The following is a 26,930-nucleotide window of genomic DNA, read 5'->3' as shown; positions in this document are numbered from 1 at the left end:
CTTCCCTCGCGGTCCCGCTCCGGCTCGCCCGCCGGCTCCGGCTCTGCATCCCCGGACTCTGGCCGCCTCTGTCGCCTTCGAGCTACGCCGAGGAGCCGGGGTCGGAGCGCAAGAACCCGAGGCGAAGAGAGCAGAACCAGAGCCGGGGGTGGCGGGGCCGGGGTCCGCGGGCTGCCGAGCTGCCGGAGGGGAAGGCGGCGGCGGCTATGAAGTGGCCCCCGGCGGCCCGGAGCCCGAGCGTACCGAGGCAGGGCAGCGAGGGAGCCCGGCGCCCGGGCCCCGGGCAGCAGCAGCGGGGCGCCGCGTCTGGGGATTAGGGGCTGGAGAGAGCTGCGCGATGGAGCTGGAGCGAGCCCCGGAGGATTCAGACTCGCCAAGCCAGGTAACTCTCCCTCCTTCTCAGCCCCCACCGCCCTCCGCCGTCTCCCCGGCTCATCCCTGCCCGCCGCCGCCGCCGTACAGAGCCCCTTTATGCATCTCTATCAGTACCCATCCCATGTCCGTCCCTGTGTGCGGAGGGGGAAGGGCAGGCTCCCCACACACCCCCACCCCGGAGGGAGCAGGCTGAGGCTGTCACACCAGGCTGGGGAGGCACTGGAGAGAGCGGGGGCTGGGGGTCCCCGGCTGGGGAAGGCGCTGCCTGGGAATGGTGGTGGTGCGCGGCTGTGAGGTTTCCTAAAAGAAGACACCCCTAAACAAAACACAGCAGTTCCAGATGAGAAAGGAGAAAGGCTTTCAGTTGCTGGGAGGTGGGGGGAAGAGACAGAGAGCTGAAACCTACTCACCAGATTCCTACCAACTGTCCCAGGCTAATGGGCCATCTGCCCCTTCCTCCCAAGCCCTAAACAAGACGTTTCCTATCATATTCCCGACTAGGAATAGAGGGGAAGAGAGAAACCAGGGGGTGAGGCGAGTGCTTTACTCCATTCCTGCTTCCACCGCCATCAGCCATTGGTCTCCCTATTCATCCTTAGCTTGAGCTAACTTCTCTGAGGGGGACACAGGATCTGAGGGGCTCAAGCTCTAAAGGGTCCTAGGAATGATGGAGGAGAAAGAGCCGGCAGAGATTTCCAAGAGTCTGTGACTGCTATGGGATGGTGAAGAGAAAGCTAGTTGACTCCAATTTACAGCTCCCCTCCCCTTAGGTCTCTTGTCTAAGGTCCCTGGGTCCCCTGCTCTCCAAAGTCAAAGAGTACAACTTTAAAAACAGCAGTTCAGAGACAGAGGAAGGAAGAGGAGAAGAAGTCACAGGACCCATCATTGCCAGGGAATAGAGGTGACAGCCTGGCACAGAGTAACTAAGGTCAAGAGACTCCCCCTCCCCTTCATATACACAACAAGATATACATATCCTTCATACCCAGTGAGTTCAAAGAGCGTATCCCCTCATTACTGTCTTCAGTTCTGAATGAAGTTAGGGTGACTTTTTTGAGGGAAGGCATTAGAAGTTTCCTTGACACAGGTCTTTGGAATAAATAGATTCCTTTACTAACCTCTTGTCTGCATCCTGTAACTCGGGGGAGGGTACTGCCAGGAGCTGTTTGTGACATGGGGCACCTAAAATATAGGAGAACTCCAGGACTGGGCAGCACAACCATGTCTTGTGGTTTGATTACATAGAACAGCATCGTGATGGTTTGTGAAGTATTGTATTGTTGGAACACACCTTTTAGTTTGTGTGGCGGGGTGTTGTATAGCTCTACAAGTTAATGTGGCATGGGTAAGCATCACTGGATTGTGTGGCATAATTATATAGCGCCACAAAAATTTTTGCTCTTGTGTTCCGTAGTTTGACAATTTCACTATCCTACCTCTTGGTACCATGGAAGACAGGAATGGTGACATTTCCCTTAGATCCTGCAAGGTAGTGACTGCTAACTGAACAGACCCAGAATACAATACATCTCTCTCTTTCAGCCACACTAGACAAAGATATTTACTCCTTGGGTGGCTCAAGGTGAGTGCCCATTTCTAACTTCAAGAACCCATCCTGGTTGCTAATGGCCCTTCTGCTACGGTGTTCTTCAAAAAGAGGAAAGATAGTTTGGAGGGAGTAGAAAGGGTTAATGCCCTTGACTGTTCTCAGAGGTGCCCTAGTGTGGCTGGGGGTACCTCTTATGCAATTGCTTTTTAACCTGCCTTGATATTAAGAATATAGTTGGGTAGGGGAGTATTCGTGTGTGTGTGTATGTGTATGTGTATGTGTGTGTCTTCACATAAGCAAGTTGAAGGTATTTGAGCTAGTATACATGTGTACCTCAGCATCTTCTGTGGGGTAAAAGGGAATTGTGCATGTATGTTCCATGTTTTGGTAGGTAAGCATGTAGGTTTGTTCAGACTTTTCTAGGCTAGAATATTGGGAGAAGTGTATCACATAGAAACAAAGTCCCCCAACTACAAGACTGGTGGGAAAGAGTTGAGGGGAGGCCCAAGCCTAGGGGTAGTTCCTTACCTCTCCCATTCATTGTTAGAGTTGGGTGCAGTTTTCTACAGTGGCCATGTTGGGGATGGGGGACACAAGCCCCAGAGAAGAAGAGGTGGCGGTCAAGGTGGGCTTTCTCCTTTCCCCTGATAAATTCTGGGTGGAAAAAAATGTGTTATTCAGAAGCAGGTCTTGAATTGAGGTGAGGGGAGCAGAAAAGACATGGGGCCCTGGACAGGAATTAGAATTAGAGATAGCCAGGACTCTGGCAACAAGGTCATCGGGGGTAGCATCTTTAATGCTACCACAAGCTGGTCTAGTCAACAGGAACAACCAAATTGCCACCTGAAGGCTGCACCATGCTAGGAAATTAGGGGAAGGTAGCAAGCAAGGAAGGGAGAAACATAGAGTTCTCTGAGTGTATATATTGGCCACTGGAAACCAGAACTTAGATGTGGTGTACAGTTTCCCACATTTCACAGTCAGAATTATGTCTCCAATAAGACCAGGAAAAGAGAGGGACTTCTTTGCCAACCTCTGGGACAGTCTCCACTTTTGCTTGGGAAAATCTAGCATGGAAGTGAGTCCTGGAGGGGTTTTTGCTGCAGGGTAGCAGGGCATCTAACTTCCTACCTAAAGGGAAGAAATTTCATTCCCGTGAATTGAATGGAGACAGAGGGGAAATTAGGTAGAATAGCTAGCTGGGCAGGGTTCCAGAAGTTGGTGCACATAGATAGCATTTCACCGAGACTTCCACTCAAGTTGAGCATAGTAGGGAGACCTAGCACTCCAGACTCTCCCATCATCCTTCTGCTACTGTCGATGCCTTTCCATAAATGCATCCCAGACCCCAAGTCTAAGGAGTGGCCTTGGCAACGGATTGAAAGAAAAAAGGAGCAGATCACCAAGGGGATATGACCTTCCTGAAGATGGTTCCAAAGAAATGCTAACCAGTGGCTCAGGCTCAGGCCACTGACTCTCCATCTTTACTTTCTACTACTTGGACAACAGAAAAATCAAGCATGTTTCCTCAAAAACAATTGAGTAAAATGTCTTATGATTCCTTAACAAGGACAGAGGGAGGGATGCCATTGTTGGGATTTGTTAGAGACATCAAGGACCCTACCTCCCATCCTCCACTATTTCCCACTAAATGAAAAGACAGGGACCCCAGGGTCATTTATCATGGGAATTCCTATACTAACCAGCACCAGAACAAGTCAGGGTATCACTGAAGCATCCTCCCCTGCTCCTTCCTGTGGTCCATGTCTTTTCCACACAGCGATTTCTTCTCTCCCCAAAGCCATGCTTTCTCCAACACCCCAGAATTGTGCTCACTTAACCCATACCAAAAAGAAACCAAACTTTGCACCTCTAGATGAGTGCATTCTTTCACAAAGTTACAAAGGGATTTTAAAAATAAAGATAAGCTACTAAGTGGAATAATGATTATTAAACAATATTTTACAGATCTATCATAAAGTGGCCATTTTAAAAAGAACTTATAGGGATGGTCTCTACCAAGAAATGAAGAAATAAAACCCAATATCGTGAACTCTTGATTATATCCTAATGGCAGAGAACACTGACCATAATGAATTCATAACCCTGGATAACCCAAAATAACATATATATGTGTATTTCCTTGGAATGCATTATATGATTTTTTGTGGGGTTTTTTTTGTTTTTTTTTGTTTTTTGTTTTTTTTTTGCAGCAACAGCAAATTTACCTTCTTAATGAGGTTTGGCTAAAGCCAATATTAAAATGAGTTTGCATTCCCTGAGCACACACCAACTGATGGCAGGGCAGACAGCCCAGAAGAAAACTGGATAGCAGGGGTAAGCCAAATCAGGATTAAAACTGTGCCCCTGATAAACTATGCAGTGGTTTATCCATAGGTGGATAATCAAGAGTTGACTGCATACCAAAAAAAAAAAATCTTGAGACTTCACATCACTTATCCCTCTTGTTTTGAAGTTAGAGCTATAGAAATGATTTCTTAGTGCGTGTGAATAATTAAAAGATATAGGATAGGGAGGCAGCTAAACAAAGAGAAAAGAACTCTGTATTTGGAGTCAGAGGACAGGGATTCTGGGACTGGGGACAAGTCACAATCTATCTGTGTCTCATTTTCCTTTTCTATAAAACAAGGGGCTTGGACTCAATGCTTTGTAAGGTCCTTTCAGCTCTAAATCTATGATCCTATGATATAAAGGTATATATATAGGATCTGAAATCTCATGAATAACTTAACAGATAATTGACTGAGTTACAGAGAAGTGAAGTTACTTGTCTATGGCCCTTACGGTAAATGTAAGAAGCAGGATTTGAACCTGAGCCTTCCAGATTTCAAGTCTGAAACATTATCCACCAGGCCACACTATTTCTCAACTAGATCATATATATTCATTTATATATGTGTGTTTATATAATATGATATATATACAAATGTATGTATGTATATGTGTATACACACATATATTATAAGATTGGGTTTCCTTTCCTTCCTTCTAGGACAGAAGTTTCCTCTTCAGGTGTTAGTCACTTTTAGGTAAACTCAGGTTATTATCCATACTTTTCCTGTGTAGGTATAAATACAAATATGTCCATACTGGTTGCCAAGGCACAATGTCAATTGACTTCATGTTGTTTCCCTCATGAGACTCCAGCACATCAAGTTCAAAGGACAAATGGCAGAAAAGTTCAGCATCAGCTTCAACAATTCCATCAGTAGCAACAGTATACGTAATTTCCATGAAAAGCGCAGGACAGCTCTCTCAGTATTACCTTGAACGCTGGAATGTTTTCTGACCAATGTATCCCAAACATTCTTTTCATACTATACTATACTATACTATACTACACTATCTCATGTCATGTCATGCCATACCATACCACATCATACTATCCCATACCATCCCATACTATACTATCCCATCCTATACTATACTATATCATACCATACTATTTGCTAATAGTTTCAAGTCTACCAAAAAGATGACAGAATTATATATTTATATAATTATTTTATGTTTTCAAAGTACCTCTGCATTGATTACTCATCTCATCTTCATTCTGAGGCAGGGAGGGGAGGAACATTTATTTTACAAGTGAAGATCCAAAAGCATCAAAAGTTAGCCATCTATTAAGTGGCAGCCAGAACTAGAATCCAAACTAAGGAATTAATCTGGTACATAGAACCTAAAGCCTTAAACTTGAATTTTTCAGGCTGGAATACATAATATGTTAGATGTGAAGTGTAATGTTACAGTCTGGTTCTATTAGACTTCGCAAATACCCAGCAAAAGGAAAAGGGTGTGAACTAAGTCTTCGGAGCTGTGAAAATGAAGTTAGGGATTTCCGGCTTAGGAAAATTGCTTATAAAAGAGTTCAGGGGAAGGGGATGATGACAATGGAGAAAAGATCCTGGAGTTATGAAAGTACCTAAAAAATTCTGAAAGCATCCTAGATGGTCAACTCCTTGAGGCCAGGGATAGGGTCTTTTATCTCTCCTAAATTGTCAGAACAGTGTCTTGCACATAGAAAATGCTTAAAATGATATTTATTGAGTGAATGAATACTGCTGACAATTACCCACAATGGGACAGGGACGGAACCTATAATTTCATTTACATAAGAGGACTCCCAGATGATGAAATTCCTCCTCCATAATGCAAGATGGCACCTTCTCTGCAATTCAGAGTCCTAGAAATTGCCTAAGGCTAGAGCATTGATAAGTTAAGTGACTTGCCCAATGTCAGCCAGTACTGAGTGTCATTGGTAGGACTTAAAATGAGGTCTTCCTCGCTCTTGAGGCCAGCTCCCTATCTACTGCCATGATGCCTCTCTTTCCTCACCTATTCTAGGTCTATTCAGGGATTTCTTTTCCCAAGGGAACGTCTCTAAATTTTTCTGGAACACATTACGTCTATGAAGCAAGCCATATTTGCAGTATAATATTCTATCAGGGCTAAATATCTGTTGGATGACGTTGTTTTCACTTCCACTGAAATGTGCTGGCCAAGTGTAGCAGATCCTTTTCTTGGGAAGATCTATGTAGCTGAAGTTATGTGTTTTCAAAAGCCAAAATGTCATCATTGATAACAAGAACCTGTCCCCAGAAAGCAGGTGGGACAAATTCAGTTCATGTCAAAGGAAAAGGGAAGAAAGAAGGGAAAGAAGAGAGGATACTACTTAGTCTAATGCCCTCATTTTACAGATGAGAAACTGAGGCCCACAGGAGAGTGACTTTCTCAAAGTCACACAAAAGAAATTGAAAGATTATCTAGAACTGGGGTAGTCACAGGAACGTGAGTAAGAGTCAGTAAAAATGAATTATGGTCCCAACTCCACCACTACTTGGTAGTGTGATGTTAGGCAGGTCATATGCAGCTGGTGGCCCAGCAGATAGACCCCTAGAAGATCAGAGTTCAAATCTGTCTTCAGACACTTACTAGCTGTGTGACCCTGGGTAAATCACTTAATCTCTGTCTGCCTCAGTTTCCTTATCTGTAAAATGGAGATTAATAATAACACCTCCCTTATAGCATTCTTGTGAGAATAAAATGAGATAATACTTGTAAAATACTCTGCAAATTCTAATATGTAGCAGCTGTGATTATTATTTTGTTTCTGAGCCTCAGTTTCCCTATCTTCAATATAAAGAAAATGGACTAGAACAGTGCTACAAGTGAACTGTGCTTATTTTAGGGAACCTTATATCATTTGTTAGCAGGCATTAAAAATAATAATTTCAGAGGAGTTTACTGAAGAGTTCTACCACTGCCAAAATGTTTGACAGCCACTGAACCAGAGCAATAGAATTTTGTCATAAGAAAGGGTTCTACCATCTTTTATCGACCTGCCCAAGATCACACAGCTTGGCTGGTGGCAGGCAGAGTCTGAGTCTATAGTAGAATCCAGGACTTATTGGCAACTCAGTTCTCTTTCTACTAAGCTACATTGCATTTCTCTAAAATCACAGCAGAACAAGAATGCCAAATAACATAGAGTAGTACACCCAGGCTTAGGGAGTGAGAGGCTTTCCCCTCTACTTGGGATGATGAAGGAAAATCCTTCTTTCCCAGTAAACCATTTCCTGCTAGAGGTCTGCATTAAGCAATGACAGGGCTCAGGAAGGTCAGGACTTCCTACGCCATCATCAATAGATTACTTATTTATTGTTTTAATAACCATCAACAAAAACAAACATTCAAGTACAGAACCAAAATTATTTGGTACAAAATCATAAATTATTTATAATTTGTTTTTAATTCTGTCCATTTGTTAAATTAACAAAAATGTCCTGTTAGTCTCCTCAGCAACTTTTAAAAATAACAATAATTCATATTTATATAGATAGCCCTTTAAGATTTAAATATTTATATTACAACAACTCTGGGAGGCAGGTAATATGAATATTATTATCTTTATTTTGCAAGTGGAGAAACTCAGACTGAAAGAGATAAAGTGACATATTTATCATCATACAACTAGTATTAGAACCCATCAAACTCAAGTCTTCTAGCTCCAAATGCAATTTTTCCCACACCACCACCACCACACTGAAATAAGAAGAAAGCAAGTAAAACAGTGACTCAATAGAACTGAAACTAGGGTAGACAACTAGAGTTGTGGCACAGGTGGGAAATTTTCATCAGGGTCAGAAATTTAGAGGGTAATAACAGCATTCATATTTCCCTTAAAGAAGTCAAGAAGAAGATAGAACTAGTGATAACAAGATATTGAGAAAAGCAGTGCAGGCCATTTTCTCTGGAGACTTGTTTTGGTTTCATTTGACAGTAGAAAGAGAAGGAACACCAAGGAAAAGGGGAATACCCAAGAGCTCTGACCAGGCTGAGGAGCAAGAAGGGAGGCTCAGACTATCCCAGTCCCTAAGTAAGACTCAGTCTTCTCAGTGCTGGAAGCAATGGCTTAGAGTTTCAGAGGAGGCCAAGTGGTATGAAATGTACAATTCTCTACATCCCATCACAGGCTGAAGTAGGCTCAGGTCTCTGCCACCACTGTGGGAAGCTTCTAGGCTGCCCTTCCAAGGGTGGATGGATTGGGGTCTACGTTATTGAGATTTGGGACTGGAAAAGACCAGAGGGTTCCATTCCCCTGTCTTCTATTCATCCTAAGTCATAAGACCAGAAGACAGTACTCTGAAAGGAAGGGCCCAATCCCAAATGAGCCTTGTTTATATCTCCAGGGGCTAAATGTAAGCAATGCGGCTGAATGAGTCCAGTGACTGGGAATCAGACCAGGGTACTAGTCCCTGCTCTGACACTAACTCTGGGCCATTTTCCTCCTTTCTAAATGAAGTAATGGATAAATATAGTCTCTAAGGTTCCTTCTATTGTTAACACTGTGAGTCCATGAAATTAAGGATTGATTTGACTTCACCCCTTCTCAACCTTAATTTCAGTAAGAATTGAATGAATCTTTGTGACCTTGCACAAGTCTCTTTATCATCTGTGAGGCTCTGGTTTCCACTTATATAAAATGAAGAAGCTAGACTCAGGGGTCCCCAAGGTGTCATCTAGCGCTATTGTTCTTCTATGATGCTTTTGAGGTTTTGGGGGCAGGGGCTTGGTTTCAAGCTTCCTCCAAGTCCCTTTCTCCAAAGTATGTATTTGCCATAGTAATCTACCTCTGTCCCCAAGGAGTCATGCTTCTTGGATGCCAAGCATGAAGAAACAAGCGACCTCAGCACTTAGTTATCAAGAATAATTAGTTAAAATTAAAAGTTTATACGGCTCCCTTCCTTTTCCCAGGGGCATCCCCAGAGCCAACCCCATGAGTCCCTGACATGGAACAGTCTCTACCCACTCACCCTTGGCAATTGAGGGTATCTTTTATGCCAGTTGTCTAGTTTACAAACACTCTTGGTGACATCTTTGACCATCAGCCAAATGGAATTTATACATGTTGAATCTATTTGAAATTCTAAGACTTAAAAATGAAGAGGCTAGATTAACATACCAGGGGCTCTCCTGTCTCACAACCTAAGATTCATTCCTAAGATTCATTTCCTCACTATTTAAACCTGGCCTTAAGTCCAGCATCCTAAACCTGCCCTCCTGAGTCCTATTCTTAACTGTTCTAAGGTCTTGTCTACGAAAAGTGTTATTAACTGGATCTGAGTCCCACAAGACTCTGAACCCTTATAGGGGTTGTTTTAAACTAAGAAAGATAAGGGAGAGGATGGGAAGGAAAGGGAAGAGAAAGAAAGGAAAGGGAAGGGAAGGGAAGGGAAGGGAAGGGAAGAGAACGGAAGGGAAGAGAATCTCCTAATGTATTTCTCTTGATGGGGAATCACATAATTTTGTAGGGTAACAAAAGTGAGCTGAGCCCCAAAACATTCCTAGCCCCTGCCCTGGTGTGCTCAAAGACAAGGGGCTGCTTTCTAGGAGCTATTAATGATGTGTCCTCTACACTACACAGTTAATTTAATAATTCATCCAGTGTGACCAGGCAAGATTAGTGATTTTGACAGGTTGTCGTTAAGGAGCAGACCTTTTCACGTGACTAGCCTGGGGCCTCTGCACTAAAATTCTCAGCAACTTTCACAGTCAGACTTCTCAATCTCTTTTGGCAGTCCTCCACCCTCACCCCCATCCCCAACTTCTCTTTCTGCCTCCTTCCTGATGTCTCATTTTCTCCCTCTCTTTTCTGTCCCCACAGCTCAAACCCTCTCATCTTTTACTCCTCTCTCACTGCTTCAATCCAGCCCCTTCTCTTTATATTCCAGCTCATTCCTAAATCCTCTAGCATGGGGGTTCTTACCGTGGGATTTCAGGGAGTCCATGAACTTTGGGAGAGATATATCTTTGTTTTCACAAACCTTTGGTTTCTTTTGTAAATGTATATATTTCATGCATTTAAAATAGTATTCTGTGAAAGGGTCCATACACTTCATCAGACTGCCAGAGAAGTTAAGAACCCCTACTTTGAGGTCCATCTCTATCATCTTCCCTGAGATATATTCGTCCTTAGTTGCAGAAGAAGACCACGCCATCAGAGAAATAATGACATGACTTGCACTTGACTTTGTTTTGAGTGAGGGAGGGCTGTGTAGGTCCCCAGTCTCACTTCTCCTCCAGAGCCATCTGGATCCAGTGACCAGACATTCATCAGGATGACTGGAGATGACCCAGGATGTGGCAATTGGGCTTAAGTGACTTGCCCAAGGTCACATAGCTGTGAGTGTCAAGTGTCTGAGGTGAGACTTGAACTCAGGTCCTCCTGACTCCTGCACTGGTGCTCTATCCACTGTACCACCTAGCTGCCACTCATTTCCCCTGAACTGACATTAGAGAGATAAGCCCAGAGAAAACTTCTTTACTGCTAAAGAAATTTCTTCCCTGAGGATATATGCCATGCTTCATTTCCAACACAATGACCAATGGTTATGCTTATCTATGTACCTTCAGTACTTGCCTCCTAGTAACCAGGTGGGCACATCCCACCTGTCTCCTCTAAAGGGATAACCACCCAATAGTAGTAGATTCACAGCATCTCCCAATGTGCCTGCTCCCATGTTCAGTGTTGGGTTCCCTTAGAGAATCAGAATTGTAATACAATCTGGAGAATTCTTGGAGCACTTTCCCAAGTTTATCTGTGAAGAATCTCACAGTAATCTGGAAGTTCTGGAGATTGGGACGATAGAGGAGAGGAGGAGGTCAACTGGTAGTTCTAAGAAGACTTCTTGGGAAAAAAATGATAAGACAGACAATTTCTAGATCTTCAGTTAAGGTAATATGACATTCCCAAAGCTAGCCAAGTAAAGTCCCTTGATGCCAAGTCAGCTCTGGCCCTTGCTGCTTCCTAATAAGAAAATATTTCCCCCAGAGCCATAAGTAGGAATTTTGGACACTCGCCCTAGGGATATTCAATTGGCCAGGGGAGAGGGCAAGGAGAGACAATGTAGACACAGAAAACAATCCATGAAGCTCAGGTACAATTAAATCAGGGAACCTTAGAAGAAGGGTACAGTAAGGTGAAAAGTGGGGTATGAGCCTGACAGAAAAGCAGGCCCTGGGAGAGGGACAGTCTGAGACCAGCAGGCCAGAGGACCACCATGGGGAGAAAGCATGCCTCCCCCTCTGCCAGAACAAAATGTCTCACTCCCCTTGCTCTCCTCATCTCACTAACTGCCTGACAAATGTCTTTGGGGGACTTTCACTCTGTCTTTAATTTAACCTCCATCTCTAGTCATTGCAATCCTGGTCCTTCCAACTGCCATCCCAAAGCTTCAAAGAGGGCAGCCCATCATGGAGAAATGGACCAATTCAGGACTTAAAGAGGCATCAGGAGAGACAACCCACAGGAGGGAATCCACAGAGCTACTGTTTATAAAACATTCTGTCTACACAATATATAATGGCTGCCTATAACCCAGCATCTATACAACGCATAGCATCTGTCGCTTTGATATATGGCTACCCTGTGACTGTCTATATAATATACTGCTTATGCAACATATAGATAGCGTCAGCATAATCTACAGTCAACGAGACCAGAGATTTAGAGACCTCTCTATCCATCATTATCACACAGTCCTGCCTGGAAGGTGTGAGTCTATGCTTTCAGTGCTAGCTTTTACAGGAGTATCCATGCTATCTCTGTCTAACCTTTTCTCAGAGGGGCATGGAGGCCTTACCAGGGAACCTGTTTGTCATAGGTAAATTATTCATCAAAATATCAACAAATACTGATTAAACACCTACTATGTGCTAAGTTCTGAGGATATAAACAAGACATAGTGTTTATATGTCAGTCAATCAATATTTATTAAGAGCCTACTATGCACCAGTAACTATAAGATATATACAAATTAAATACATTGTAATGGGCGGGCACTATCCTGATTTTTTGGGGAGGTCAGGAAAGGGATATATAGGAGATGACACTAGAGCTGAGCTTTGAAAGAGGTTAGGCTTTCTAAGAGGCAGAGGTGGGGGGGATGAATTTTAGGCATGGGGAAACAAGCTGTTCAAAAGCTTGGGGGCTAGTGATGAAATGTCACGTGTGAGAAGGAGCCAACAGGCCAGTTCCGCTGAATCATGCCATGTGAGGATGAAGTGAAGGGAAATAATATGTAAAAAGCTTGGAAAGGTTGGCTGGAGCCAAGTTGGGAAGGGTTTTAAATGCCAAGCAGAGGAGTGTGTATTTAATTCTACAGATAATGGGAAGGGGTTCTTAACCTGAGGGCTGTGGGTAGACTTTAGGGTCTATAAACTTGAACAGGAAAAACTTACATCTTAATTTTCACTCATTTCTAACTGAAATTTAGCATTTTCTTCCATTATGAATGTAGGCAATAAACATTATTCTGAGAAGGAATCCACAGGCTTCACCAGACTGCCAAAGGGGTCTGTGACATATGCAAAAGAAAAAAAAAAAAGGTTAAGAATCCCTACGCTAGGGCTTACTGACTAGGGCAATGACAGGGTGAGACCTTTGCTTTAGGAATATCACTTTGATCACTAGGTGGAGAATGGATTAGAAAGAGGAGAGACTGGAGGCAGGGAGGCCCACTAGAAGGCTTTGGCCGTAGTTCTGGTGAGAGGTGATGAGGCCCTGGATTAGGGTAGGGGCTATGTGAATGGAGAAACAGGAACCGATGCAAGAGGCATTGTAGAGATCAAATAAAACTTGGCATCTGATTGGATATGTGGAGTCAAAGAGGAGGAGGAGGTTAGGATAATTCTAAAGATGTGAACCTGGGAGACTAGGAAGGGCGACAGTATCCTCAACAGAAATGGAGAAATTCAGAAAGATGGGTTTGTGCAGAAGAGATAATGTTCTGTGTTTTTGTATGTTGAGTTTGAAATGTTTGAAATGTTCGATAGACAGCTGGTGATACAAGTCTAGAGATCAGGTGTGAGGCCAGGATATATATGTATATGTATATATGTATGTGTGTGTACACACATATATGGGGGGAGTATAAGAGAGAGAGAAAGAGGGGTTATATACCTAGAGATGATCCTTGAATTCATCAGAGCTAATGAAGTCACCAAATGAATGTAGAGAGAGAAGGTATCCAGGATAGAATCTTGGGGTATACCCACAGTTAGTGGGCATGATATAGATGATAATCCAGCAAAGGAGACAGAGAAGGGGAAATTCAACAGTTAGATGTTAGCAGTGTCTCAAAGACACAGAGAGGAAACAGCATTCAGGAGGAGAGTGGTCAAGAGGATTAAACAAGTAACCCCCTTATATCCCCTTAATCACTAGAGGTGAAGAACATGAGTCTGTCCTATTTATTTCATCAGAACCCCCTGGCACACTGACAACATTGTCTCCATTGGGGGAGGTATATGGAATATCTTGAGTGGGTTCACATGCAATTTGCACAAAAAAACAAAGGACAAATACTCATCACTTGACCTGTTGTTCTGACCTGAAGAGACATGAGTCCCAAAGATCAGCGTTAATGCAGAGTTAATACAGAGAAAAACTATTTTCCTTTCCCTCCCCTAGACTAGGTTCTACTTCTAGTTGGGATAAATCTCAAGGCTACCAGTCCATTTGGTCAAGTTTCTAGGGGTCAGAACCCTTGTTACCACCTCCTCCATCTCCACTTGGGAAAGTGTTTATTAGCTCCTTGAGGGCAGGACTCTATCATTCAGATATTCACTGCACCTAGCAGAGTGCTTTACACGTAGGACTTAGAAAATGTTTACTGAAATGAATTGAAAAGGTAGTTACTTCACAGATCTGATTACCTTCTGTGTGTCAGACCTCAGGTGTAGCCTCATCTGGAGGGAGGAGTCTGACCATAAGTCTCCCCTTCCACATTCCCCAAAGTGCACGCCCAGGAAAGCAAAGAAAATGACTGAAGGCTCTACTTCATTTCTAATGTTTCAGAGATTGTCATTCCTTTTTGTTTTGTTTTTAATTTATTTTATCTTTAATTTATAGAACAAAATAACCATTTCCATAACAGCATAATTTAAAAAATGACTGCACACGAAACTGTATATCTATTGTGCACAACTTGTTATTCCTTTTAAATATACAACAAAGTTATCATGTAAATTTCTTTTTTCCCTTTTTTCTCTTCCCTCCCCCTCTTCCTCTTCACACCTTAGAGATGGCCACCATTAGACACAGATTAGACACCCACACAAAAGTCACTCGTAATATTACTTTTGCTTTTCTGATTTCTATTCCTTCTTCTCCTTCCCTTGCTTTCACTGAAGCCACACAAGCCCCATCAAAGAGAATGTCGAGCTGTGAAGGCTCTGAGTAGCTGTGTTCAAATTGTCTCTGTGGGATGAGAAGGAAGGAAAGGTATGAGGCCAGGACTGTAATGGAGCTGTGCTTGTGTTTCCCTAACAGCAGTTATAGGACCTAAGGATTAGGGGCAGGACAGAGAATAGAATCCTGGGATCAGGACCTTATCAGGTAGGTTTTCCAACTGCTTCATTTTACAGATGAGAAAAATGAGGCCAAGAAGTGAAGTCACTTGCCCAAGGTCATACAGCTACTACAGGGCAGAGTGGGAATTTGAACCCAGGTTCTCTGACTATTGCACAGCTAGATGGCACAGTGGATAGAGCACCAGGTCTGGAGTCAGGAAGATTCATCTTCATGACTTCAAATTTGGCCTCAGACACTTACTAGCTGTGTGATCCTGGGCAAGTCATTTATCCATGTTTGTCTCAGTTTTCTCATTGGTAAAATGAGCTGGAGAAGGAAATGGCAAACTACTCCAGTATCTTTGTCAAGAAAACCCCAAATGGTGTCATAAAGAGTTGGACATGATCGAAAACCACTAAACAACCAAAACCTCTAACTTCAAATCCTGCAGTTTCCCAAAAGAATCAAGATATAAAACAATAGAACTTTTATTATGGTAAATTTTAACTTGCCCAGGGAAAGGAGGCTTAAATTGAAACATCCAGGGGCAAGAACAGGAAAAAGGGCACTGAGAGAAAGCTATGGTCAGGGTGGCAACCAGGAATCCAAATGGGACTGATCTTCATCCCATGTCAGAATGAAGAAGAGGAGTCAGTGATTTTCCTTCAGAAAGTTCATATTCAGCATCCTGAATTCGAACAAAGCTCTCAATCCTTCCTTCTAATTGATATGGGATGCCTGCTTCATATGGAGTGGCCCAGGTTCATACTTGAGCAAATCTGGTTGGTTTTCCATCTCCAGGGTCACAGAAGGGGATTTTAAGTATTGGATAATGGAAAGGAGCTGGTTAAAACGAACAGGAAGCACAAACACAGCGTATCAAGGTTTCTAGAAAACAGCAGGATCCTGGCATTTTAGGCAGCAAAAAAAAAAGCATGCCCAGTATCCAGAGCAAGAGTCAGGAAGCTTTTAAGGGGTTCATAAACTCCAGGATTTGGTGGCCTTCCCACTAAATACAAGCCATCATTCATACCATGGTTTAGAAATCACATTTTTGAACTTGTCCATAAGGAAAATGGGTGAGTAACTTGAGCCCCTGCTCATGAATCTGGGTACATGAGTTTTCCTGGCCTAAGTAACTTAAGTCATCTAACATTTGCCAAGACTTAATTGGTCTGGCTCCCAGGCCTGTAGAAGATCCCAGATCTAGACCTGAAGAGGACTTACTTCCAGGATTCCCAGAGAGATCAGCTAGTCCAACCTTCTCATCCTTCAGAGGAAGAAAATTAGCCTCAGGGAGATGAAATGATTTGCCCAAGATCCTATAAGGAGGAAGTTTCAGAGGTGGTACTTGAACCCAGGCCTCCGACTCCAGAGCCAGGGTGGTTTTGTAGGAAGTCTACTGGACCAGGAGAAGGGAGAGACCTGGGAATTATGGTCCCATTTCTGCCACAGTGTGAAAACTTGGGTCTCTTTGGGCCTCAGTTTTCTTATGTATAAAATTGAGATTAGGACTAAATTAAATCCAGCAGGCATTTACTATATGCAAGGAACTGTGTTAAAAGCCAGGGAAAGAAAAATGGAGGCCACCTAGATTTTGCCCTTAATAGCACATAAGCTAGCAAGATGAAGACCAAGTAGGCAAAAAATTGATACAAAGCAGAATGAAAAAAGTTGAAGGGGAGGGTCAGGCTTCTGAATAAAACCTCTTAGAAGCTAGAGTAATGTTATCTCTTATTTCCCCCCCATGTCAGTCCATTGAAGCACCTCCCTCTTTCCAACCACTACCTCCTTTGGGAAGCCTTCTCTGATTTCCTCAGCTGACTGTGACCTCTTCCTCTTCAGAGGTGGAGAGAACAGGGCAGGAAGCACCAAAGGCATTGTGAGCCAATGTATGGAGAGAGGAGAAGAGAGCAGCAGAGGACAGGTAATAAGGAGGAGCCTGGGTTGGATGAAAAAGTGTAAGTGAATAGGAATAGTTTGAAATGAGGCTGGAAAGATAGGGTTTAGCCACAACATGTACAATCTTGAATGTCAAGGTCAAGATATAATCTGAAGAAGCTGAAGAAGAGAGTGAGGAGGGAGAAGGTGTGAGGCATGGTGGAAAAAAAAAGAGAGAGAGAGAATCAAGAGTTTATATTTTGGTAGACAGAGGGAAACCGGAGGAGTGATGAGAGCAGACTGATGGAAATGTATTGCTTAGGTTTCAGTGTCAAGGATGGACTAGGGAGAGGAAGAGACCAAGTGAAGGTAAACCCATTAAAGCACGATAGTCCATAAAAGATAAAAAAGTGAGGGTATTAATGAGGCTGATTGGAGTGGGAATGGAAAAGAGGAGATGGTTTTATGATTTGACAGGTCTTGGCAACTGATTAAATGTAGGTAGTGAGGAAGAAGAAAGAGTCAAAGGTGATTCTGAGGTTTGGAGCCTGGGTGATTGTGGTGCCATTAACAGAAATGGAGGAGTTAAGAGGAAGGGCAGGTTTTGATTTACAAAGCTTATTTCAGCAATGCTAAACCTTTCAAATACTTTGATTCTAAGTTCAGACTCCCAAAGAAGGAGCCACCTGAGTTTTGACGTCCTTCACTAGCTCCAGGCCTTCTTCAGTCCCAAGTCTTTTATAGAATGAGCAGGGAACACATTTTCACTCCTCTAAATGGCTTCGCAGGTCTGGCATAGATGGGCAGGAGGTCAAAGGTGTCTGCTGCTCAGTTTCCTCATAAGATGACTAGTCATGTTGCCCTGCTACAAGAAGCAGCCAGACTATTAACTGTAAAATGGTAACTATTAACATGTAAGCTGTTTTCTATGGAATCTGCCTAATTATCTAACATTCAAATGAACTAAAATTCACCCATGTTCTTGTTCTCCCTTATGGGCCCTCCTGTGCCAAGTCAGGCTGGGCAGTGCAGATAAACACCTGGTTAGGCACCACTCAAGTATGATTAGTAGGGCCCATAAGATACTAAAAACAGGCTTAAATTTAGCATGAATAATTTAGTTTAGATAGAAGAAATAACTTGCTGATAGTGTAGCTTGCTACACATTCAAATAATTCTGGGAATATGTTACAGAATTTTCCTGTGAGATGGGGAGGGATTCCTTAAAAATAGGATCAATGCTCATCTGCTTGGGAACATTTGGCAGGGCCAGCTGATCCAGTGGAAAGCAGGGTGAGGATCCAAAAAGATCTTAACAGGCTAGAGCACAGGGCTGGAGCTAATAAGAAGAAATTTAATAGAGATCAATGTAAAGTACTTGGGTTCAAAAAATTAACTTCACAAGTACAAAATATGGAAGGTAATGCTAACAAAGGTTCACCTGAGAAGGACAGGCGATTTTACTGAATTTCAAGCTCAACATGACCCAACAAAGTAGCCAAAAACAAAAAACTAGTGAGCTCTCAGGCTCGTTAAAAGAGACAAAGTGTCCTGAACTAGGAAGACTGTATACTCTGCCCTGGTCGTACCATATGTTGAGTGTTTTGCTCAGTTCAGGATGTCATGCTTTTTATAAAGGACATTATCATGCTAGAGAAGATACTGATGAGTGCAAGGATGACATTCTGTCATGTGAGAATGTACTAAAGGAAATGGAAATATTTAGATTGAAGAGGAGGCTTAGGGGGTACACAATAGCTTCTTTAAGAATTTGAATGTCTGTCGTATAAAAGTCAAGTCAACACACATTGGTCAAGCCCTCACTATGTATCGGGTACTATGCTTAAACACAGGGAACCCAAATAAAAGTTCTCCCCAAAGGGAAGCTAGGTGGAACAGGATAGAATACTAGACCTGAAGTCAAGAAGACTTATCTTCCTGAGTTCAAATCTGGCCTCAGACACTTACTACCCATAGAACCCTTGGCAAATCACTTCATCCTGTTTGCCTCAGTTTCTTCATCTGTAAAATGAGCTGGAGAAGGAAATGGGAAATCACTCCAGTATCACTGCCAAGAAAACCCCAAATGGAGTCATGGACTGAAAAATGACAGAATAACAACAAGGAGATTATATTCTAATAAGGGAAGACCACATAAAAGGAAGCTGAAGAAGAGAGTGAGGAGGGAGAAGGTGTGATGCATGGTGGAAAAAAAAAGAGAGAGAGAGAATCAGGAGTAAAGGCTTGAGAGGAACAGAAGAGTGAACACTGCTGGTCTGGGAGGAAAGAAACAATCACAAGAAGAGGCCAAAGGGGCAGGGTGGGAAGGCTGCTGGAAAATTGCAGCGGAGGAATATTCCAAGATAAGAAGGCTGTTGAGGTAAAGAAGGAAGTCGGGAAAGTCAGGAGCAGAGCCAAGAAAAGAATGAAGGAGTAAGCTTCATGGAACAGGGATTATATGTGTTCTGGTACGTCTTGATGGGGAAAAAAATACATACACACATATAGTTATAAAGAAGCAAATTTCAGCTTGATATAAGAAAATATTGTCCATCAATAAATTCTCATAAGGCATGATCTCTAGTCTCTTCACCAAGCTGATCAGCCTCTTTTGGCCTGTTTATCAATATTCTTCCTAAAAGGTAGGGCTGAGAACTGAACACCATGTCCTAGAAGGCAAAATGCAAACATCACCAAATGGGTACTATGCTCCTGAGTAAATCCTAAAATGACCTTAGCTTCTTGAGTACTGCAAGAAAAGACCCAGACCTTTCTTTCCAGATGAATCGAAGTCTAGTTACATCTCCTCTGCCTTGTACTTGGGAAGTTGCTTCTTTGAACCCAAATGTAAAATCTACATTTAACCGTATTAAATTTCATTAGGTCTAGCTTGCTGAGATCTTTTCACATCCTGACTCACCCAATTCAGTATGTTAGTTATCCCTCCCCTCTTTGTACCATCTGCAAATATGGTAACTAAGCTTTGATCTAAGTCACTGATGAAAATATTAAATAGTACAGGGCCAATGACAGACTCCCTAAGGCACTTCACTAAAAAGTTCCCACCAAGTTGATATAAAAACATTATTAACTAATCTTGAGGTCCAGTTCATAGGATTGTAAATTTAAAGCTGACAGGAACCTTAGAGGTCATCTAATCCAATCCCTTCATTTTACAAATGGTGAAATTAAGGCCCATTGACTTGTCCAAGGTCACATATGTATTAAGTGGGAGAGTCAGGTCATCTGATTCCAAATCCAGTCCTCTTCTGACTGTACCCACACTGTCCTTAAACAGTTTGGGTTTTGTCTTAATTTGTGTTGTTTTTAATCATCACACCTATATCTCTCCATCTTCTCTCCAAGGATAAGGTGATGTACTTTCTCAAATGCTTTACCGAAATCTAGCTAAACTATCTGAATGGCATTTCTTTTACAAGCCACCTTAGAAACAGACTTTACTAGCTTCCCTACCCTACCCGTCCTTGGATACAGTGTGGGAATGGGTTTTGGTTAAGGAAAGAAATGAGTCAATTCATGTAAACAGAGACAGAGCTAAATCCCCATAGATCTTCTTCCTAAAGCATCAATCTAGGCAGATGGCTGACAAACAAACCACGTACAGAAACTCTTTTAAATTGAGGAGCCCTCTACCCACCCCCATCAGCTAAGAACAACTGAAAAAACAACTTAGAGCAGGAACCAGGGAAAGAACCCAATCATATTGTGTATCATCATCACATGAAACAACAGCAAACCATTCAGCACCACAGAAGATGAATATTGTGTGGTTCAAAAGCATAAGTGCTAACAGTCCAGAGGAGAAGGAGTTCAGGAAGAGTTGGAATAGTCAGGAAAAGTCCTGGGACTCTAATGGTTAGGACTGGGAGAGGAGCAGGGGAAGAGCATGCCATAATAGAGGAAAAAAATCCAGGATGTGAAGGAGCCCATGGTGAGTTTGTAGGACAATGAGAAAAGCAAACTGAGCTGAGTAGAGGATATGTATAGGGGAGTATGAGGTCTTAATGGAATTCAGGATCAGTGTGAGTCAACACAGCAATATGGCAGTTCATCAAAAAGACTTACATGGTCTTAGCTTGCATTGTGAGATTCAGAGTGTACAGAGAAAGTCAAGTAATAGCCCTGCTTTACTCTGCCCTGGTCAGAGGACATCTAGAAGACTATGTTCAGTTCTAGGTGGCACATTCTTGACAGGACACTGAAAAACTAGAGAAAGGAAGCAGCACCATAGAAGCAGAAAGACCACTGAATCTGAAAGCAGAGGATCCGAATTCAAATCCCACCACTAACATTTACTACCTATATGACTTCAGCCAAATCATTTAACCTCCCTTGGCTTCAGTTGCCTCATTATAAAGTGAAGGGACTAGACTAACTGGTCTCTAAGGTCCCTTCTAGCCAAGGGAGTGCTGGAGTCAGCTTACACCAGGCCATCATTGAATTTTCAAAATGAGCATTTACACTTCAGAAATCAACAAATGCTACAAATCAGAGCTAGATTTATTGTTTTGTTGAATATCTAAACAAGATATGAGGGAGGACATGCTACTAATGTAGATTAAACTTAAAAGTGTGTTATACTCAGGGCAGCTAGGGTGGTGCAATGGATACAGTGTCAGCTCTGGAATCAGGAAGATCTGAATTCAAATTTGACCTCAGACACTAGGTGTGCAACCCTGGGCAAGTCACTTAACCCCAACTGCCTTCAAAAAAATAAATAAGAAGTGTGTTGGATTTACATTTTTTTCAAAGACCCTTTTGTTAAATATGTATCCCTGCTTCCAGTCCAAGTCTGTGATCCTGTGATCCTATGATGTCCAGATGGAAATAACTAAGATACACAGGCACTCGAGATGTGAGGATGTGTTAATGGAACCAGAGAGATGTTTATCTTGGAGGAGAGAAGCTCTGGACAAACATGGTAGCTATCTTCAAGTATCAGAAAGGCTGACAAATGAAAGAAAGGATAGAGTTGGCCTATTTTGAACCAGAGAACAGAACTAGGTGGGAATGACAGAGCATTAGATCTGAAAGGAAAACTTCCTAATAATTACAGCAATCTAAAATTAGAGTGGACTACTTGCTGAAGTGGTGATAGCCCTCTTACCGAAGTTATCCAAGAAGAGACTGAAGGACTGCTAATTGGTGGTGGTGATCTAAGAGTCATTCTGGTCAGGTCGGGAACAAAATGGCTTCTGAGATTTTTTTGACTAACAGCTAGCTCCTGGAGACTTGGAGGTCATGAACTGACTTCTACTCCCTCCAGCAAGAAATTCTGGAGTAAAGAAGGTATAAGAGATAGGATGACAAAGTCCTGCCTCTCGTGCCTCCCCTAAAACCTCACCGTGCTCCCCTCAAAGGAGTTCTCAGATTCCATAATCTTTTTAAGAATCAAAAGCTATTGTTGAATTCTCTTACCTGAACACTGACACACACTCCAGGATATGTTCACAGAACTGTAAAATAATACCAATTGTATTTGTGCAAATGCACACACATCCTCAGCATCCCTCATTTGGTCTCTGTGCAAGAGGATGTGCATACATCTATGATAAGAAGATTATCCATGGGAGTGTGTGTGTGTGTGCGCGCGCGCGCTAATTTTACACACCATGTGGATGTTGATGATATCTCAGCTTAAGCACTCTTCACTATAGGAGTCCCTTTGATCTGTATTACTTATCCACTAACGTGTAATTTCAAATTACTGCTGGCCTAATTTTTCTGGAAGCTGGTTTGATTACTCATCTGAACTCTTGGATTAAGCATGTTGCAAGGTCCGACTTTGCCAGAACCTATACCACTTTCTTAGTTGTACGACCTTGCCCAAGTCCTTTAAGAGCCTCCGTGTTTTCATCTGTAAAATGGGGGAGAGAGGAGGATGAAAGCGGATATGATGACCTCTAACTCTAACAACTGCACACATTTTCTGACTTCTCAAATACAAAATTTTAGTGAAACCAGGGTACAGTCAGCTTCCTTGGTGTGGGGGGATGAGTGCCTAGTAGAGGCACTGTTTGGTGTATCAAGAGACACCTCTTTCTAAGAGGAGTCATGAAGTCTGCCAAGCTTTAAGGGATAACAGCACAGGTCAACCTTCAAATTTTCTCCCTTCCTGCTGAAGGAGATACACATACCATATAGATGCCAAATGTCAGAAACATAGAATTAATTCCTCATTTCCCTCCATCTGCCACTCCCAGGTAAGTTCTGAAGGGGGAAAGAGTGCTTACTCACAAAAACATGTGAAAATACAGACATCACAAACCCAAATGTCCACAATGAAATACACACACATCCAGATATACATTCTGACTCACAGACCAGGGCTGAAGCCTAGTAGACCTGTTGGGGGACACTAGAAAATAAATGAGCTATTCAGTGAGACTTCTGGGATAGGTGGGGAGGGAGAGAGTCTTAGAGATCAATGGAGGAAAAGTACCCAAAGGTCCAGAAAGGAAGGTTCAAGACACCATGAAGCAGCTGGTGATGCAGTGGATAGAATGCTGGGCCTGGAGTCAGGAAGACGAGTTCAAATCCAACCTCAGACACCTAATAACTGTATGGTTCTGGGCAATTCATTAACCTCTGTCTGCCTCAGTTTTTTCAACTGTAAAATGAGAATAAAAAATAACATCTATGTATAGAGTTGTTATGAGAACCAAATGCAATAATATTTGTAAAAGTGCTTAGCATAGGGTCTGGTACATAGTAAGCACTCTGGAAATATGTATTTCCCCCCTGCTCCCTTCCCTTTCTTCCTTCCTCTCATGCTTATCACTGGGCACATTATCTGAAATGTTACGTTCTCTACTCTAAGGGGATTGCAATCTAGCAAGGTGGATAAGACACAAATAACTACAATGAAAATCAGAATATAAGAGTTAGTACATAGGAAAAGGCAAACAAAAATGCCTCAGAGATTTGATGAGGGAAAGATCATGTCCAGAGGGATCAGGGAAGTCTTCTGGAGGAGGTAGCATCTGAGTTGAGCTTTAATGAAAAAGAAGGATTTCTAAAGGTAGAGATGTCAGGGTCCACGGAAGAAAAGAGAATCTATTCCCCATTTTAAAAAATGGGGGGCAACACATACAAGTGGATAGATTTGGGGGAGGATGGGAAGGGGACAGACATTTGGAGTATAGAGGAAGTGAAAGGGAATTATGTGAGATAATTCTAGAAAGGTAGGAGCCAAGCTGTAGAAGGCTCAGATGTCAAGCCAAGGGATTTGTAATATACATAGAGAACAGGGAGCCAAGGACTGCAGACTGCAGTCTCTCAGAGCCAGAAGGGACCTCAGAGGCCATTCTGCCCAACCTGTATCTGAGCAAGAATTCTGTGAGTAGACACAGCTGGCTGAATGGGTTAACTCAGCTCCTCCTCTCCTGTCTGCCTCCAGGAAATTTGGATGGCCAAAAGATGCCCAGTTGACTTGGGTTTTACTGGCTCCTTCCCTTCCCTACCCTTCCCTTCCCTTTCCTGTCCTGTGCTGTCCTGTCCCATCCTTTCCTAAAACCTTAAACCTACTGCACTCTGAAGCTGGGACGACAATGAGCCCCTGCCTAAGGGTTCTTCTGGAACATCCTAGCTTTAGAGTGATTATCAATAGTAACTGTTGCTGTTTCCCTCTCAACCTGATGTCTTTCTTTTTCTTGGTCTCAATAAAGGGGCCATGCCCTGGCTACTTCATAAACAGTCCAATTCAATGAATGGGTGTGGCCTCACCCTAAGTGAGTACCTGCAAAGACCTTGGCCTACAGGGGCCAAGGTCTCCCATTGCATCCTGGGTCATCTCCAGTCATCCTGATGAATATCTGGTCACTGGATTCAGATGGCTCTGGAGTAGTGAGGCTGGTGACCTGCACAGCCCTCCCTCACTCAAAACAAAGACATGTGCAAGTCATTCATTGCTCCTAGTTCTGCTGTCAGGGTCCAAGCAGAATAAGTCTTCCATGTGAGTCTCCCAAATAATTATAGAGTGCTATCATGTCCCCTTGAGTCTTCTCTACTTTATTCTAAACATCCCCAATTCTTTCAATTCACTATCTTGGTCATCCTCTTCTGGATGCTTTCCAGCTTATTAACATTCTTCCTAAAATGTGACATCCAGAACAGATCACAATAGTTTCCGAGTAGATTGATCAAGGTAGTGTGGATCAGCAAGCTGTGAGCAGCATGATGCAATGGTGTTGGGCTTGGAGTCAGAGGGCCTGGACTGCAGTTAGAGACCCTGCTTTGAATTCCCTGGCTCTGCTGTGACCTTGGGCAAGTCTAGGCCTTACTTTTTTTTAAAAAAGTCATCCTTGGAACACTGACTCTGATGGATGAGCTTTCACTTTCTCTTTTCTAAAACTAGGCCTCCATGGCCATTTCCTCTCTATTTCCTCATCCCTGGAGCTATCTCACCCCCAGGTGCAACTTTGGACTCCACCTATGGGATTGCTGGCCCTGACAAGTAAGCTTTTGCTTTATCTTATTCAGAACTAGTCTTCCATGATAATTCCTAGCTGCGTCTGTGCCATGACATGCCCATCTGTGTCCCCACACACGCACACACCCTTCTTTTTTTCAGCAACACCATTTTGCACTGTCTTCCCTCATTTTCAGGGTTAAGGCTATCTTGCTTGCTTGTTTGTGTATATATCCTTGGCCTTAACATAGTTCCTAGAATATAATTGTGTTTGTCCTTTGTTTTTGAAAAAGACTATGACATCAGAGAAATGATGACATGACTTGCACTTGACTTTGTTTTGAGTGAGGGAGGGTTGTGCAAAGTCACCAACCTCACTTTCTCCTCCTGAGTCATCTGGGTCCATGATCAGATATTCATCAGGATCACTGGAGATGGCCTAGGATGCAATGGGAGACCTTGACCTCTTTAGGGTAAGGCCTATTCAGGTACTCACTTAGAGTGAGGTAATGATCATTAATAAATGCTCTATCTGTAAAAATGAAGGAAGTAGACTAGATTATCTCTGAAGCCCCTCCCAGCTCTGAATCTAAAATCTCCTGACCTCCCTTGTCCTGCATGTTGTCCCCCTCTTAATGCAGCCTAAGGTCACATAAATGTTTTTAGCTTCCATATCATACTTGATGTATTCCATTAAAACCCCCACATCTTTGTCCAAATGAATAGCAATTTAGCCATGCCTCCCCCATCTTGTACATGTGAAGATAATTTTTTGAACTCAGAAGTCAATTTTACTCCTACCCTTATTAAATTTCATCTTATTAGATTTAGCTTATTGTAGTAGCCTGTCAATATCTTTTAAAAACCTAATTCCATCATTCAGTGTGTTTGCTAGTTTACCTAATTTTTAAGTAATTGAAATTTTGATATGCATGCCATCTATGCCTTTACTCAAGTCATTTTTACAAATGTTAAAGATCAAAGGACCATGCAAAGGTCTCTTGGGCATTCCAATGGAGGCCTCCTTCCAAGTTCATAACAAACTACTATCGATTATTCTTTGGGTCCAAATATTCAAACCATATGAATACACTTAATTATACTATTGTTTATCCCACATCTATTTATATTTTCCACAAGAAAGACTTTGCCATATGCTTTGCTGAAATCTAGGAAAATGATAGCAATACCATACTGCTCACCTACAGTCTAATAACCCTGTCAAAATGGGAAATAATGTTAGTTGGCATGACTTATTCTTAATTAATCCATGCTAGCTTTCCCTTTTCTAACCATCCATTTAATGATAGGCTCTAGAATTTTACCAGGAATCAAAATCCAGCTTATTGTCTTCATAGTTTGCAGTCCAGTCCAATCCTGCGGACATTATTTAGTGCCTACTATATACAAAGCACAATAGGCAACATGGCATGGTGGATGAAGTGTTAGTCTTAGAGCTGGAAAGACTCAAGTTCAGATCCTTGCCTCTGATAGTGGTGTGATCCTTGGCAAGTCACTTAACCTCCTGTGTGCTTTGGGCAATTCCCTAGGACTTATCTACTAAATACAAAAGGATTGCAGTCATCAGATTTCTGGATGAAGACAAAAACACAAATACCCTTCATGTTTATATATGTTCAAAGTGCTGTACTTGGAGCAAGGTATAGAGAAAGAAAAGGAAAAATAGCCCATAGCTTCCAAGACCTTACATTCTTTTGAGGGGATTAGATTGAGTGTAAATCATGTAGGCCAGGTTACTCAAGCTCATTAAGAAAACCTAGGCCCTCTCTTACTGACGCCTCACTTACCTTTGGTCTTAT

At 42.5% G+C, this 26,930-nt stretch overlaps 1 protein-coding gene across 1 annotated transcript in view; it reads left to right on the top strand.

Annotated features, from left to right (window-relative positions):
• The first annotated feature begins 227 nt into the window (after positions 1-227).
• B3GAT1 (beta-1,3-glucuronyltransferase 1) overlaps positions 228-26,930 on the top strand; it is a 58,784-nt gene continuing 32,081 nt past the window's right edge. The window contains exon 1 of the mRNA XM_072611638.1: positions 228-382. The gene's annotated coding sequence lies outside the window, so the exon portion shown is untranslated. The remainder of the gene's footprint in view (positions 383-26,930) is intronic.

The sequence above is a fragment of the Notamacropus eugenii genome, chromosome 5, assembly GCF_028372415.1.
Source record: "Notamacropus eugenii isolate mMacEug1 chromosome 5, mMacEug1.pri_v2, whole genome shotgun sequence".
NCBI classification, from domain to species: Eukaryota; Metazoa; Chordata; class Mammalia; order Diprotodontia; family Macropodidae; genus Notamacropus; species Notamacropus eugenii.
Note: the sequence above shows the minus strand (reverse complement) of the source record. Positions and strands in the feature narration are given on the sequence as shown.